At 39.4% G+C, this 15,491-nt stretch overlaps 1 long non-coding RNA gene across 1 annotated transcript in view; it reads left to right on the top strand.

The window, feature by feature from the left end:
• Positions 1 to 15,491, top strand: part of LOC110267182 — a 28,040-nt gene that overhangs the window by 8,342 nt on the left and 4,207 nt on the right. Inside the window, exons 2-3 of the long non-coding RNA XR_002354542.1 lie at positions 6,196 to 6,210; positions 8,662 to 8,667. This is a non-coding gene — a long non-coding RNA (uncharacterized LOC110267182). The remainder of the gene's footprint in view (positions 1 to 6,195; positions 6,211 to 8,661; positions 8,668 to 15,491) is intronic.

The raw sequence follows: 15,491 nt of genomic DNA, 5'->3' as shown, positions 1-15,491 counted from the left end.
CAGATGCTCTATTGGAAACCGCAATGTAATCTCTAGCTTTAGTTCAACGCTATCTGGGTTAGGAATCGCATGGAACCCATGTAGAACAAGGGTGATTGTCACGGGTCACCATCAATTCATAAGATGAAAAACGAGGTTGCATAAGAAAATAGAATCAGACATATTGAATGAAAACAGTAATATTATTGATCCATGAATCTCAGCAGAGCTCCTAACCTTAACCTTAGGAGGTTAGTGACTAATGCTGATAGAAAAATACAATGAAAGGTTTGAATGGGCAAGATTCCCCTAACAATGGTGAACTCTTGTATATATATACTAATCTAATGACTAAGGATTACAAAAATAAGATAAAATAAGTTGATAGTGCAAAAATCCACTTCTGCGGCCCACTTGGAGAGTGCTTGGGCTGAGCTTGAGTGTCTTCCACGTGCTAGTGTCCCTTAGGGGCATTGAACGCTGGCTAGGGACCCCCTTTTAGGCGTTGAACTCTAGTTGCTCCCCTGTGGGCGCTGGACGCCAGGAATGGGGCTGGTGGCTAGCGTTGAATGCCAGTTTCGGGCCTTCATTTTCAAGGCAAAGTATAGACTATTATATATTTCTGAAAAGCGCTGGATGTTAGCTTTCCAGAGCCGTTGAGAACGCGCCATTGGGATTTCTATAGGTCCAAAAAAGCTCCTTCGAGTGCACGGAGGTCAGATCCTAACAGCATCTGAAGTCTTTTCTCTGCTTCTGAATCAGACTTCTGCTCAAGTTCCTCAATTTCATCCAGAAAATACCTAAAATCACCATAAAACACACAAACTCAAAGTAGAATCCAAAAATGTGAATTTTGGACTAAAACCTATGAAACATTAATAAAACTTAAACAAAACATAACAAAAACTATATGAAAACAATGACAAAAAGCGTATAAAATATCCGCTCATCATCCTACTAGAAAGGAAAATTGATCATGTGTTCAAATTAAGTGTAGACCACAAACGGATTTTAGATTTTAATTAGGCCTTTTCTTCTTTGCTCTCCATTAATTACTATACTTACTAATAGTAAAATAAAATATAAAACAATCCACCAAAACATATATAACAGATAGAGTGAGGGGTTTGGCATTAAAGAAGTCAGTAGTATATTTTAGAGAGTTCATGTTGCATGTGCCACAACATAAAGCAACTATTCTATGAACTAGGAGCAAGCCTAGCAGTGGAAATAGAGAATGAAATACTAATCCAATTTAGTAGTCCAGCCACTTCAAAGATACAAAAACATAGAGAAAATTAAATTACACTCGTAAACCACTTTGATCTTCATAAGTTTATTCTATTCAATTAAATGACTTTTATATACATATCAAACTTTATGTGTTGAAAGTTCCCAACAAAAGAGCATATTGTGAAACATATTCAAAGCACTTGGCATATTGTCGAACACTTGGCATGCAAAGGCATAAACAACACAAAATAGCACTAACAAGCATTCTTTGCAACACCAAATCAAAATTCAACACCAATTACATGAAAAAAATCAGCAGCATTTCACAGGGACTCAGCAAAGTATCAGTCAATCAATCCAAACAAATTGAAATTAAAACTCAAGAAGCTCTTAACAGCATGTTTAATTATGTATAAACTAACACTGATTCTAACCTAAACTCAACTAACTGATGCACGGAAACTTGTCTCTTAACAAATCTCCCTCGGCAAGTATACCGAATTGTCGTCAAGTAAAAACTCACAATAGAGTGAGGTCAAATCCCACAGGGATTGATTGGTCAAGCAACTTTAATTGGAGGAATGTTCTAGTTGAGCTAAGCAGAATTTGGTTTGAGAATTGCAGGAAATTAAATGGTGGAAAAATAAATAGCAGAAAATGTAAATGCTGGAAATAAAGAGCTGAAAATAAATGACAGAAAGTAAATTACAGAATCTTAAATGGGGAAAGGGAGTTCAGCATGAAAGTAAATGGCAGAAACTAAAGAGAATGGGTAAGATCAGAAATGGGGAATTCATTGGGCTTAGGAGATGTTGCATTCTCCGGATCAAGTTCATTTTCATCTCTTCCTCAATCAATGCATACATTGATCTCCTTGGCAATCTTAAGTGATTGAATTCCAATTCCTCAATCTCTCAAATCTTGATCAATAACTAATTCATTGGTCTAATTGCTCATGAGAAGAGATGAAGTGTGGTAACTGATTATACCACATGTATTTCCAAATCAAAGTATTGGGAGAATTATATGTCACCATATCCGCCCAAAAAGTAGTCCTCTCAATCCAAAAGCTCCTCTCTAGTTCAAAACTACTCCTATATATACTACTCTTCTGATCTTACAGTTGGCTCTTCAAGTCTTGGATATGGACCTTTGGATCTTGAGTTGAAGCAGTTTTGAATCTTCAGTGGGCTCAGCTTTACTTGCAGAGAAAGTGTGAAGTAGGCATGGACTTTGGCTAGGACGTTAGTGGTGTTAACGTTAAGTAAAAATGTGGGTTCGAGTCTTAGCCCAAGATGAGTTACGTTAACTTCAACGTTAGTGGCACTAACGTGACCACTAACGTTGCCTCTTGATCCATCGCGAGCGTTATTGGGGTTTACCTTTGCCAATAACGTTGCCCTTAGCCCCTTCTTCCCTACGTTAGAGTCCACGTTAGTATAGCTAACGTGACTCTTTACGTGGGTATGCCTCAACTTCGAGAGCGTTAGTGACACTTACCTTTGTCACTAATGCTCCAAACACCCCTTCTCACGTTAGTGCCCTACGTTAATTATCTTAACGTGGCCACTAACGTGGTGGTGATTGCCTTCTCCAACGTTAGCGACAAAGGTGAGTGTCACTAACATTGGCTCATCAATTCTTTCCTCCATGTTAGCTTCCACATTAATGTAATTAACGTGGCAACTAATGTGGCTCATAGTGGCTTGTTCCAACGTTAGTGACAAAGGTGAGTGTCACTAACGATGGCGATTCCTTGCTCTTCCCACGTTAGAGTTTACGTTAATGTAGTTAACATGACTCTTAACGTAGCCAATTGGGCTTAGTCCAACGTTAGTGACAAAGGTGAGTGTTACTAACGTTGGCATTGTCTTCCCTCTCCACGTTAGAGTTCTCGTTAACTGAGTTAACGTGACTCTTAACGTAGCAAATTGCCAATTGGGAGTGTTAGTGGTATTCACTTTTACCACTAACGCTGGAGCTTCCTTTTTCTCCACGTTAACTACCACATTAATATAGTTAACGTGGCAATTAACGTGGGCCATGATGGTTTCGAAGGCGTTATTGGGGATCACTTTTCTCACTAACGTTGCAAGTGTATGCCCATTCCACGTTAGTGGTCACGTTAATTAGATTAACGTGGCTGCTAACGTGGTTCTTTCTTGCTTCCTTTGTCCTGAAATCAAGCAAATACAATGCATCAAAGCTCTAATCCAAGTTATGATATCATGCATCATCTATTTTATCATTCAATTCTTGCATAATTCTCATAAAATGATGTACAAATTCATGATGTTTGCTTGAATCAAGATGTAAGTGATTATCTACCCAAAACTTGCTTAATTCCTAAGAAAATGCATGAAACTACCCTAAAACAATAAAGAAAAGGTCAGTGAAACTGGCCAAAATGTCCTGGCATCACAACACCAAACTTAAAGCTTGCTTGTCCCTAAGCAAGTACTGAAACATGAGAATGATGAATGAATTGTCAAGAGGAATGAATCATTATTGTGGAAGTCATGTCCTTGATTTTATGGGGTTTCATGCATAGCAACTTAGGTTCATTCCTTTACTGGCTTTCAGACATTTATCATGCTCTGGAATACTCACTTGATTGCACCCTTTGAGACTTTTGTTTATTGATCCCTTTGTCTTTCCACGGTTTATTGCATCCTTAGGCTAAGTGTTCTGTGAGGGGGCAACTCTTTAAGATAAGCTTTCAGCCAACACTCCCGAACCAGTTGGTTCAAGGTGCTGGGTGTTGAAACACCCCTAAGGACTTACTCCCTCAAGTCTCTCTCCCCCATACATGCACACCACAGGAACATGGTTTGTTATTTTCTTTCCTTGAGGCCTTGGTGTCCAGCACCTCTTTGGGTTACTAAATATTCTGTAGCAAGGTTGCTCTTGATAGTGGATTTTCAGTTGATAATCTCGGGTTAGTTAACCCAAGTTACCAAGTGATGAAGCACTCCTAAGAACTTATTCATCCAAGCAGATCCTTGGTACAAGAGCACCACAGACATATCCCTCAAGATTCAAGCCCTTGGTGCCTAGCCTTATTTCTTATTACTTTTCTTTCTTTTTCAACTCTTATTGCTCTTTTCCTTTTTCTTATTAGGATCTTGTTATTTAGCTAGTCTCATGGGGTGTATTTCAAGCATATGATTCAAGACAGATAGTTGTCTTCCTACCTTGTTGGTGAACTAACTTAGCTAAGTGATTACTACACCACAAATTTAAGGACCTACTCCACAACTTGAACATCACTCTGGTCTTTCATAACATCTCTTTTTATTTGGCTTAAAAGGACAAACATACAATAAGCAAGATGTAGATGAAAACAAGTAACTTGAACCAGCACACATATGACAAAAGCAAGGAAAATACTAAAGACAGAATTGAAAATCCTAAACTACCATGGAAGCATGTTCTATTTCATACATGATTTTCCTTATTTAAAACTTGAAAAAGATGGGACAATAAGGGAACTCCACCACCTTTTAGTCATGGGGTTGCTCATGCTCTCCCTCTTGTTTGTCCTCTTTGTGTTTTTCTTGAGTGCTTGAACTCCCACTTTCCTTGCTTTTTCCAATCAACTTTTTCCAGAAGCCAGCATCTTCCATCTTCTTTTTCAATGTTTCCTTTTGCTGTTCCACCTTCCTTTCCTCTTGTTCTGTTAGATCTTTTTGGACTTCATCATACCTAGGGATTGCAGAGTGCAGATTATGCATATGACCAGACATATAGTTCAACTTGGCTTGAGTGTTTATGTTGAACTCCTCCCTATGTAGTTGCCGTCCTTCTTTGCCTCCTTGGGTGGGTGCACTGTTTTTCCATAAGGTTGATTGAATTCCTGCAAAGTTATTAGAAGTTGCTTGTTCCCCAAGCACTTGAGGGATGGTTAGCATGCATGTATACTTATGATTTTCTGAACTTCATTTGGTGTGCGAACACCAAACTTAGTTCCTTGCCTAATGCACAGATTGAATACATGCAGAGAACCTCATGTGCTTTTATTAATAAAATGACTATAAGATAGAAACTAAACTATTGTTAAGTGGTTTTCCTGATTGGTTGGGGCTAGCAACTTGCCATTGAAGAGGTGTAATATGATTCTAATTGAAATCTTTGGTGGAACACCAAACTTAGAATTACACATTCACTCTTGGATTGTTTTGGTGTGCAACACCAAACTTAGCTCCTCACAATACGGGGAACTACTTATACCCTTTATTGAGATGATCATGAAAAGGAAACTACCTTAGGTTGGGTTGCCTCCCAACGAAGCGCTCTTTTAGCGTCACTAGCTCGACGATTTCTCCATCAGTTGAGATGATATTTCATTTTGGGGTTTTCCCCCATGTTTCCCATGTAGTGCTTGAGCCTTTGTCCGTTCACAGTGAACGTCCTCCTTGAACTTTCCTCCATGATTTCTATGTGTCCATATGGCGAGACCTTTGTGACAAGAAAAGGTCCTGACCACCTTGACTTGAGTTTCCCAGGGAAAAGTCTTAATTTGGAGTTGTAGAGGAGCACTTACTGTCCTTTCTCAAAGCTCCTAGGTGTCAGGTGGAGGTCGTGCCTTCTCTTTGCCTTTTCTTTATAAATTTTAGCATTTTCATAGGCTTGAGATCTGAATTCCTCCATTTCCTGCAGCTGCAAGACCCTCTTTTCACCAGCAAAAATGCTATCAAAATTTAGTTGCTTGAGAGCCCAAAGGGCTTTGTGTTCCAACTCCAATGGTAAATGACAGGCTTTTCCATACACCAGTTGATATGGGGACATTCCGATTGGTGTTTTGAATGCTGTTCTGTATGCCCAAAGAGCATCATCCAGCTTTTTCGACCAATCCTTTCTTGATGCTCCTACAGTCTTTTCCAGGATCCTTTTTAGCTCTCTGTTAGATATCTCGATTTGCCCACTGGTTTGGGGGTGGTAAGGTGTGGCAACCTTGTGTTTCACTCCGTATCGTAGGAGGAGAGCTTCTAGTGGTCTGTTACAAAAATGGCTCCCTCCGTCACTGATGAGTGCTCGTGGGACTCCGAACCGGCTAAAGATGTTCTTTCTGAGGAAGTTCATGACCACTTTGTTGTCATTCGTTGGGGTTACAATAGCCTCTACCCACTTGGAAACGTAATTCACTGCTACCAAGATGTACTTGTTTGAATATGAGGTTGGGAATGGTCCCATGAAATCGATTCTCCACACATCAAATAGTTCCAGTTCTAAGATGAAATTCTGTGGCATCTCATTTCTTTTGGGTAGGTTTCCAGCTCTTTGACATTCATTGCAGTTCTTTACTAGTTCTTTGGCATCCTTGAATAGGGTGGGCCAAAAGAATCCGCTTTGTAACACCTTGGCCGCAGTTCTATCCCCTCCAAAATGGCCTCCATAGCACGAGCCGTGGCAGTTCCACAAGACCTCTCGTCCCTCTTTTTCCGAAACACATCTTCTCAGGATTCCATCTGAACACTTCTTGAAGAGATATGGTTCATCTCAAACAAAATACTTTGCGTCGTTGATGAGCTTTCTTTTTTTATGTTTGTTGATTTCTGGAGGTAGAGCCCCAGTTGCCTTAAAATTAGCAATATCTGCAAACCAGGGTGCTCTGTGAATCGTCATCAACTGTTCATCTGGGAAGAACTCATTTACATTTGTATCATGTGTTCCTCCTTTATCATGAGGGATTCTATTGCTTAAAGGCTTGGCTATCTTTGAAAAATATTTAATAAACCTTCTGTAAAAGCCAGCATGTCATAGAAAACTCCTAATTGCCTTAACATCACTTGGTGGGGGTAATTTTTCAATGAGTTCCACTTTAGCTCTGTCCACCTCAATGCCTTGGTTAGAAACCTTATAGCCAAGAAGTATTCCTCCTGTCACCATAAAGTGACATTTCTCTTCTGTCCTAATACTGCCCTAATTGCGAAATCAGATGCATCGCACATCAGTTCAAATGGTAAATTCCAATTAGGTGGGGAAATGATAGGGGTAGAGGATAGCCTCTTTTTCAAGTTTTCGAATGCTAGCATGCACTTTTCATCAAAGATAAATGGTGTATCAGATACAAGGAGATTGCTTAAAGGCTTTGGTATCTTTGAAAAATCTTTATTAGTCTCTTGGATCAACCACTATTTGGTTATATCCTGAATAACCATCGAGAAAACAGTAATATGCGTGTCCTGCAAGTCTTTCCAGCATTTGATCCATGAAAGGAAGGGGGAAATGATCTTTTCGTGTAGCTTTATTGAGTTTTCTGTAGTCTATGCACATCCGCCATCCTGTGACAGTCCTTGTAGGGATTAGTCCGTTCTTCTCATTGGGGACTACAGTGATTCCTCCCTTTTTTGGGACAACTTGCACAGGGCTGACCCAAGGGCTGTCTGAGATCGGATAGATCACCCCTCCTTGCCACAACTTCATGACTTCTTTCTGTACCACTTCCTTCATGACTGGATTCAGCCACCTTTGGGGTTGAATGGATGGTTTGGCATCATCTTCCAACAGTATCTTATGCATGTATATGGCCAAACTAATTCCCTTCAAGTCAGCAAGGGTCCACCCAATGGCATCCTTGTCCCTTTTTAACACTTGGAGTAGCTCCTCCTCTTGTTCTTGGCTGAGAGATGAGTTTATGATCACTGGGTAACTTTTATTTTCCCCTAGATATGCATACTTGAGAGTGGGTGGCAGTGCCTTCAGTTCAAGTTTGGGTGCTTCTTTCTTTTCATTCTTCTCCTCTATTGTGCCCTGAACCTGAACCTCAGCTGTTGCAGCTTCTTCGCTTGATGCTGATTCCTCCTCTTCTGTTAACTCCTCAAGCTCTTCTTCTTCAAAAGTCTCTTGTATTACATCTTCCAGTGAGTCCAACCTCATACATTCTCCCAATGGTTCCTGTGGGTAGTTCATGGCCTTGAACACATTGATCATCATTGTTTCATTGTGTAGTCTAAGGGTAAGTTCGCCCTTTTGGACATCGATGACAGCTCCGGCAGTAGCTAAGAATGGTCTACCCAAGATGATAGAAGCCTTAGCTCCTTCCTTCGTGTCTAATACTACAAAGTCTACTGGAAAGATAAAGTCTCCTGCCTTCACTAACAAGTCTTCCACTATGCCGTGAGGAAACTTGAATGAACGGTCTGCCAGTTGCAAGGCCATTTTTGTTAAGTTTGGCCTCCTCAATCTTCATTTTTCTCATCATAGCTACAGACATCAGATTTATGCTGGCTCCTAAATCACATAGAGCCTTTTCCACTGTTATTTCTCCTATAATACAAGGAATCTGGAAGCTCCCCGGATCCTTCAATTTCTGGGGCAGTTTATGCTAAATGATAGCACTACATTCTTCGGTTAGTATCACAGTATCGTTGTTCTTCCAGCTTCTCTTCTTGGTCATCAACTCCTTCAAGAACTTGGCATAGAGCGGCATTTGCTCTATTGCTTCAGCAAAGGGTATGTTAATCTGTAGTTTCTTGAAGATTTCTAAAAATCTGGAGAACTTGCTGTCATCCCCCTTCTTCCTTAATTGTTGAGGATATGGGGCTTTTGGAATATATGGCTTCAGCTCTTCTCCCTTTGGATGTGCATTAGAGGTGGGGACTTGAACTTCATTTTGTTCCTCCTTTCTTCCAGTTGCATCTTTCTCTTGTGGTTGCTTGGAAGTCTCCTTCAATTCCTTTCCACTTCTAAGGGTGATAGCATGACACTCCTCCCTCTGATTTGGTTCAATGTTACTGTGAAGGTCATGGCTGGGAGCTTGCAGAAATATGTAGCCAATTTGTGTCTCAAGTTTCTTAATGGCAACGTCTTGATTCTGCATGTTGGATCGCACTTCCTCTCAGAACACCTTACTATCTTGGATTTCTTTACATATGCCTTCAAGTGGAGTCTCAATCCTTGATAGTCTTTCTTCCGATGATGGAGAGTTGAGATTGGAGAAATGAGAAGGGCTATTTTGGCTTTGGTATGGATGTTGAGATGTGTTGTTAGGTGAGTGCTGATATGATCTCTGTGTGGGATGTTGGTAAGCTGCATTGTTGTTGGGGTTGTGGCGTCTCTGATCTTGGCCTTGGTCTTGTTGATTTCCCTACCCAAAGTTTAGGTGGTTCCTCTAGCCAGGATTATACGCTTTGGAGTATGGGTCATGGTTCTGCCTAGGTGAATTTCCAATGTAGTTGGCTTGCTCCTGACTACCCTCTGCTTCTTCATTCACTCCTTCTTGAGTTGCTGCTGAAAAGGTGATTGCAGCTACTTGATTCCTCTCCATCTTCTTGGTGAGGTCAGCCAATTTCTTGGTAATCATCTTGTTTTGAGCTAGCAGTGCATCCACATTGCTTAGCTCCATCACTCCTCTAGTGTTGCCTCTTTCAGAAGCATAGAAGTAGTCATTCTCAGTTACAGTCTCAATGACATCTATGACTTCTTCAATGGTCTTCTTCTTGTTCAGAGATCCCCCAGATGAGTGGTCTACTGCCTTTTTTGATTCATAAGAAAGACCTTCATAGAAAATGTGTAACTGCACCCATTCATTGAACATATCTGGCGGGCATCTTCTTGTCAAGTCTTTAAACCTCTCCCATGCTTCATATAGAGTCTCACCATCTTGCTGCCTGAAAGTTTGAACCTCAGCTCTCAACCTGTTGATTCTTTGAGGAGGATAGAATCTCGCCAAGAATTTGTTTACCATATCTTCCTAGGTTGTTAAGCTCTCCTTCGGGAAGGATTCCAGCCATTTAGATGCCTTGTCCTTGAGTGAGAAGGGGAAAAGAAGTAGTCTGTAGGTGTTAAGATGAACACCATTAGACTTCACAGTGTCACATATCCTCAGGAAGGTGGTTAGATGTTGCTTGGGATCTTCTTGAACACTTCCTCCGAATGAACAGTTGTTCTGAACAAGGGTGATGAGCTGTGGCTTTAGTTCAAAGTTGTTGGCATGTATGGTTGGCTTTTGGATGCTACTTCCATAGTTTCTTGGGTTTGGATTGATGTAGGATCCTAGAACTCTTCTCTCTTGCCCAGCATGATGCACTGGGCCTTCTCTGCCATGGTTGTGAGCCTCTTCTTTATGATGGTTCTCTATATTCTCATCCATGTCTGGTTCAAAATACTCCTCTTCTTCCTCCGTACCAACTACTCTCTTTCCTCTTGCTTCCCTCCTTAATCTAAGGAAGGTCCTCTCAGGTTCAGAATCAAAAGAAGTTGAAGCCCCGCTTCTTCTACCTGTCATACAACCAACAAGGCAAAAGCAAGAAGGGGGTAGATGCAGAGAGTATTTTTGTTAGAAATGTTGTTAGTGTGAGTGGGGCAATATATCAAACAGTTAGTGGTTTAGTGAACTGAATTGTAAACAACTAAAAAAAAGGTAGGGGAAAAGGAAGAAAACAGCTAAACTGAAAGTGAATTACTCAAATAAAATCAAACAAAATAAAAAAAATGCTCAATCTAGTTATCCACCAATTTAATCATTGTTGATGCAAAATCAATCCCCGGCAACAGTGCCATAAACTTGATGCACGAAAACTTGTCTCTCAATAAATTTCCCCTCGGTAAGTATACCGAATTGTCGTTAAGTAATAACTCACAATAGAGTGAGGTCGAATCCCACAGAGATTAACGGATTAAGCAATCAATAGTTGATTAATTATCCTAGTTAGATGGTTCAGATTTGGATGATGAGCAGCAGGAAGTGTAAATAACATGAATGTAAAGGAAAAACTATAAAGTGCAAAAAAGTAAAATGGCAAGAAAAGTAAATGTAAGAACTAAAAATAAAATGAACATTAAGATCAAGAGATATTGCAATCCTCCGGATCAAGTTCATTCTCATCTCTTCCTCAATCAATGCATTCATTGATCTCCTTGGCAATCTTAAGTGATTGGATCCCAATTCCTTGGCAATCCAATCTCTCTAAGCTTGAACAATTTCCCAATTCCTTGATTTAATTGCTCATGGAAAGAGATGAAGTTTGGTCGCTGATTATACCACACACATTCATAGATCAAAGTATTGGTAAGATTAAATGTCACAGTATCCATCCAACCCCCAATCTAATCCAATGTGAGAGAGCATTTCTAGCATGATTTCCTCATTCCTCTTCCAAGGTTCAGAGAAAATCCAAGTATGAGCAATTTCTTTTCCGAGACAATTACCCAATTGGATTAAGATCGAAAGCTCTCTAGTAAAATCAAGAGAAAAGAAAGAAGAAGAAGAATAAGAACTACAATTGATCCATTGAATCACAATAGAGCTCTTTAACCCAATGAAAAGAGTTAGTTGATCATTGCTCTACCAAAATAGAAAAGAAAGAAAGTGCAGAAAAGTAAAGATGAAGATTGAAACTAAAATTGAAACTTCAAAATTCATAAATGAAAAGTACAAAGAAAACGAAACTACTCCTAAGGAAGAAAAGAAGAGAAAAGGAAGAAGAGTGTAGGAGGGGAAGGGTCCGAAGACCTACTCCCCTTGGAGTGTGCCAATTCACAGAAGTTCGAATTGGTCTTCACTCTCTCCCCCATCCTTCAATTCTCCATTCTAGAATATTTCAAAGTAAAAACTACGGCCTTTATATAGGCTCTCCTAAATTACAAAATGAAATGAAATTAAAACCAAATTACAATAAAATGAAAATTTCTATTCTAGATGCTTCTTGTGGCCTTGATTGGTTGACACTTGTGGGCTTGCTTGCTTGAGCTTTGAAGTGGACTTGAGAGAGAAGTGAATCAAATTGAGGTCCAGGGTGACTTGGCTTTATTGCTTCCATTAGCCACACTAACGCTACAAGTGTGGAGTTAGTGCTGAAGTTAGTGTGGCTAACGTCACACTTGCTACCCAGTTGGTGTTTTTGGGGCTTAAAAGATGCCTCTTGTTTGTTCTCCAATTTCATGCCCACTATAAAGTATTATATATCGTTGGAAAGCTCTGAATGTCAGATTTCTAATGCAACTAGAATCACTATAATTGGACCTCTGTAACTCAAGTTATGCTACTTTGAAGTGGACAAGGTCGCTGGCATAGTCGCTAGCGTTACTGGAAAAAGCGAGTCACAATAACGTTAGCGATCAGGGGCTTAATATTGCCAGGTTCTGGAGCTCAAACTTAATGTCCACCTGATACTATTATATATTGTTGGAAAGCCCTGGATGTCTACTTTCCAACGCCTTTGAAAGCGCATCATTTGGAGCTCTACAGCTCGAGTTACACTTCTTGGAAGGTGAAGAGGTCAGCTGGCCTTACTACAGGTTGATACCATGTTCATCTTTGCACTTTCGGGGCAGATTTTCTCCCTCAAATTCAGTGTCCACCATGTAGTACCATATATGCTTGGAAAGATCTGGAATCCTACTTTCCAATGCCATTGAAATCACCTCAGTTGGAGCTTTGTGGCTCAAGTTATTCTTGTTTGAAGAATGCATGGTCAGGCTGCCAGGTGAGACTTTTGTCCACGTTAGTGTCCACGTTAGTGTAACTAATGTGGCCGCTAACGTGGGTCTTCGTTTGTTTCGTAAATGTTAGTGGCACTCACTTTTTCCACTAACGTTGGCGTTTCCCTTTCCTTCCACGTTAATGTAACCAACGTGGAAGCTAACGTGGGTCTTCTTTTGCTTCGCTAGCGTTATTGGCACTCTCTTTTGCCAATAACGCTGCTCCTTCTTCAAAGTTAATGCCATTAACTTTCTCACTAATGTTGGGGCTTCTCTTTTCTTCCATGTTAGTGCCCACGTTAGTGGAGCTAACGGGGTTGCTAACGTGGGTCTTCTTGCCTTTTGCTAACGTTAGTGGCGTTAACGTTCTCACTAACTTTCCAAGCTTTCCTTCCTTCCACTTTAATGGCCACGTTAATGGCGCTAACGTAGCCACTAATGTGGCTCTTCTCTGCTTCTTTTGGTCTGAAATCAAGCAAACAAAGTGTATCAAAGTAACATACAAGACAAACTTCATTATACTAAGTGTGCTAATAATACCCAAAATCAAAACTTCACTTAGTGTGATCTATTTCATCATATTTACCCTGTATATTAGCTAAAATTCACCTATGCTTGAGATTTTGTTTCATACAGAAATTTTTCATGCTTTTGCTCCTTTATCAACAGAAATTGTATGAAAACTGAATTAAAATCTACTGAAAAAGCATAGAAAAATAGGCCATAATGCCCTGGCATCACAACACCAAACTTAAATCTTGCTTGTCCCCAAGCAAGAAGAGAATCATGCAATAAGGTTTGACAATCCAAGGTAAGAAGAGTAGCAGTGTAATGTTCATGGTTAGCTAGCTTTCTATGCATGCAACAATCACAAAAGAAATTCAGATGATTGATGCCTCTATCTAGCTCATTTTATGAAATCTTTTCTGTATGTTTCTTCCTTGAACAAGCTTTTCATTCTCTTTTTATCTTATCTTCTAGGTGCTTTGCACCATGATTTGAAAGCTACGACTCTAAATGCTTTGTTTTCAAGTATTACCACTTGATACATAAGCACCACAAGCATTTAATCAGAGGACTCTTTTGTCTCATTTTATTTTCTTGTCTTCTTGATTCTCTAATCATTGATGCTCAGAGCCTTGAGCCTTGAGAGAGTGCTTTTGCACTTGAGCCTATCCTTGACTCTAAATATTTTGTTTTCAAGCTTTTTGCTTGATACATAAACACCACAAGCACTTAACAATTGAATTGTCATTGGTACTCAGAGCCTTCAGCTTTCTCATTCTCCCCCTTTTTTTTCTTGCCTTATTTGCAATTGCTTTTTCAAGGTTTTCATGATTTCAAAAATTTCATAAAATGTCCTAGATGAAAACTTCAATTAAATAAATTCAAATGCAATTGAGCAACAATAGTCATGCTAGCTTCCCAATACTTATATGCTCATGCTAACTTCTTCTTAAATGACCTTGTTTGTTTATGATCATGAAACTACATTGCTTTGGACTCATAAAAATTCAAGATGGCAATCATAATGTCACAACAACATATTGTAATTCAAAAATCAAACTATGCTTATTCATAAGGAGAAAGCACACATACATACAAAGAAATTAGAAGACAATCATGCAATTGAATGTACTGGAAATAAGTAAGAGGAAAAAGGAACTTTACCACCTTGTAGTTCATCTTCATTATTGTTGCCCTTTTTCTCCTACTTTTCTCCCTTCCCACACCAATTTAGACTAATTGCTTGTCTTCAAGCAGCAAATAAAACAGTGGTGGTGGGGTCTATGATGGGTCATGAACGTCTTACATATTGAAATGTAAGTGATGTATGTGGTTAAGCAAGCAAAAATTAAGGATAACACTACAGGCCAAAGAAGCACAGACATTATGATTATACAAATAAGTGGTGTTGCTGGATACATTGCATAGAAAAATAAATGGCACACCAAACTTAGTGTGACACTTTCTCTTAGAATCGATGCATGTATCCAGAAAGATTGAAAACTGAATGTTGCAGGGCAACACCAAACTTAGAATGTGATCATATGCCAATTTTATTTGAGAAGAAGCAAAGTAAAAGAAACTGTTGTATTAATAACAAAATCACCAAGAGCCAGAGCGGTCACGAACAGGGACTTCTTGGTGAGGCATTAACACAAACAGTTAGATAGCAAAAGAAAATAAAGAAACAAAAGAAAACAAAGACAAAAGAAAAGTGTCTAATCTAGTAAATCAATCAACCGGTAGTTTGTTAATCACAATTAATCCCCGGCAACGGCGCCATAAACTTGATGCACGAAAACTTGTCTCTTAACAAATCTACCTCGGCAAGTATACCGAATTGTCGTCAAGTAAAAACTCACAATAGAGTGAGGTCGAATCCCATAGAAATTGATTGGTCAAGCAACTTTAATTGGAGGAATGTTCTAGTTGAGCTAAGCAGAATTTGGTTTGAGAATTACAGGAAATTAAATGGCGGAAAAGTAAATAGCAGAAAATGTAAATGCTGGAAATAAAGAGCTGAAAATAAATGACGGAAAGTAAATTACAGAATCTTAAATGGGGAAAGGGAGTTCAGCATGAAAGTAAATGGCAGAAACTAAAGAGAATGGGTAAGATCAGAAATGGGGAATTCATTGGGCTTAGGAGATGTTGCATTCTCCGGATCAAGTTCATTTTCATCTCTTCCTCAATCAATGCATTCATTGATCTCCTTGGCAATCTTAAGTGATTGAATTCCAATTCCTTGGTAACTCAATCTCTCAAATCTTGATCAATAGCTAATTCCTTGGTCTAATTGCTCATGAGAAGAGATGAAGTGTGGTCACTGATTATACCACATGTATTTC

The sequence above is a fragment of the Arachis ipaensis genome, chromosome B09 (assembly GCF_000816755.2).
Source record: "Arachis ipaensis cultivar K30076 chromosome B09, Araip1.1, whole genome shotgun sequence".
NCBI classification, from domain to species: Eukaryota; Viridiplantae; Streptophyta; class Magnoliopsida; order Fabales; family Fabaceae; genus Arachis; species Arachis ipaensis.
This window is presented reverse-complemented; position numbering and strand designations above follow the sequence as displayed.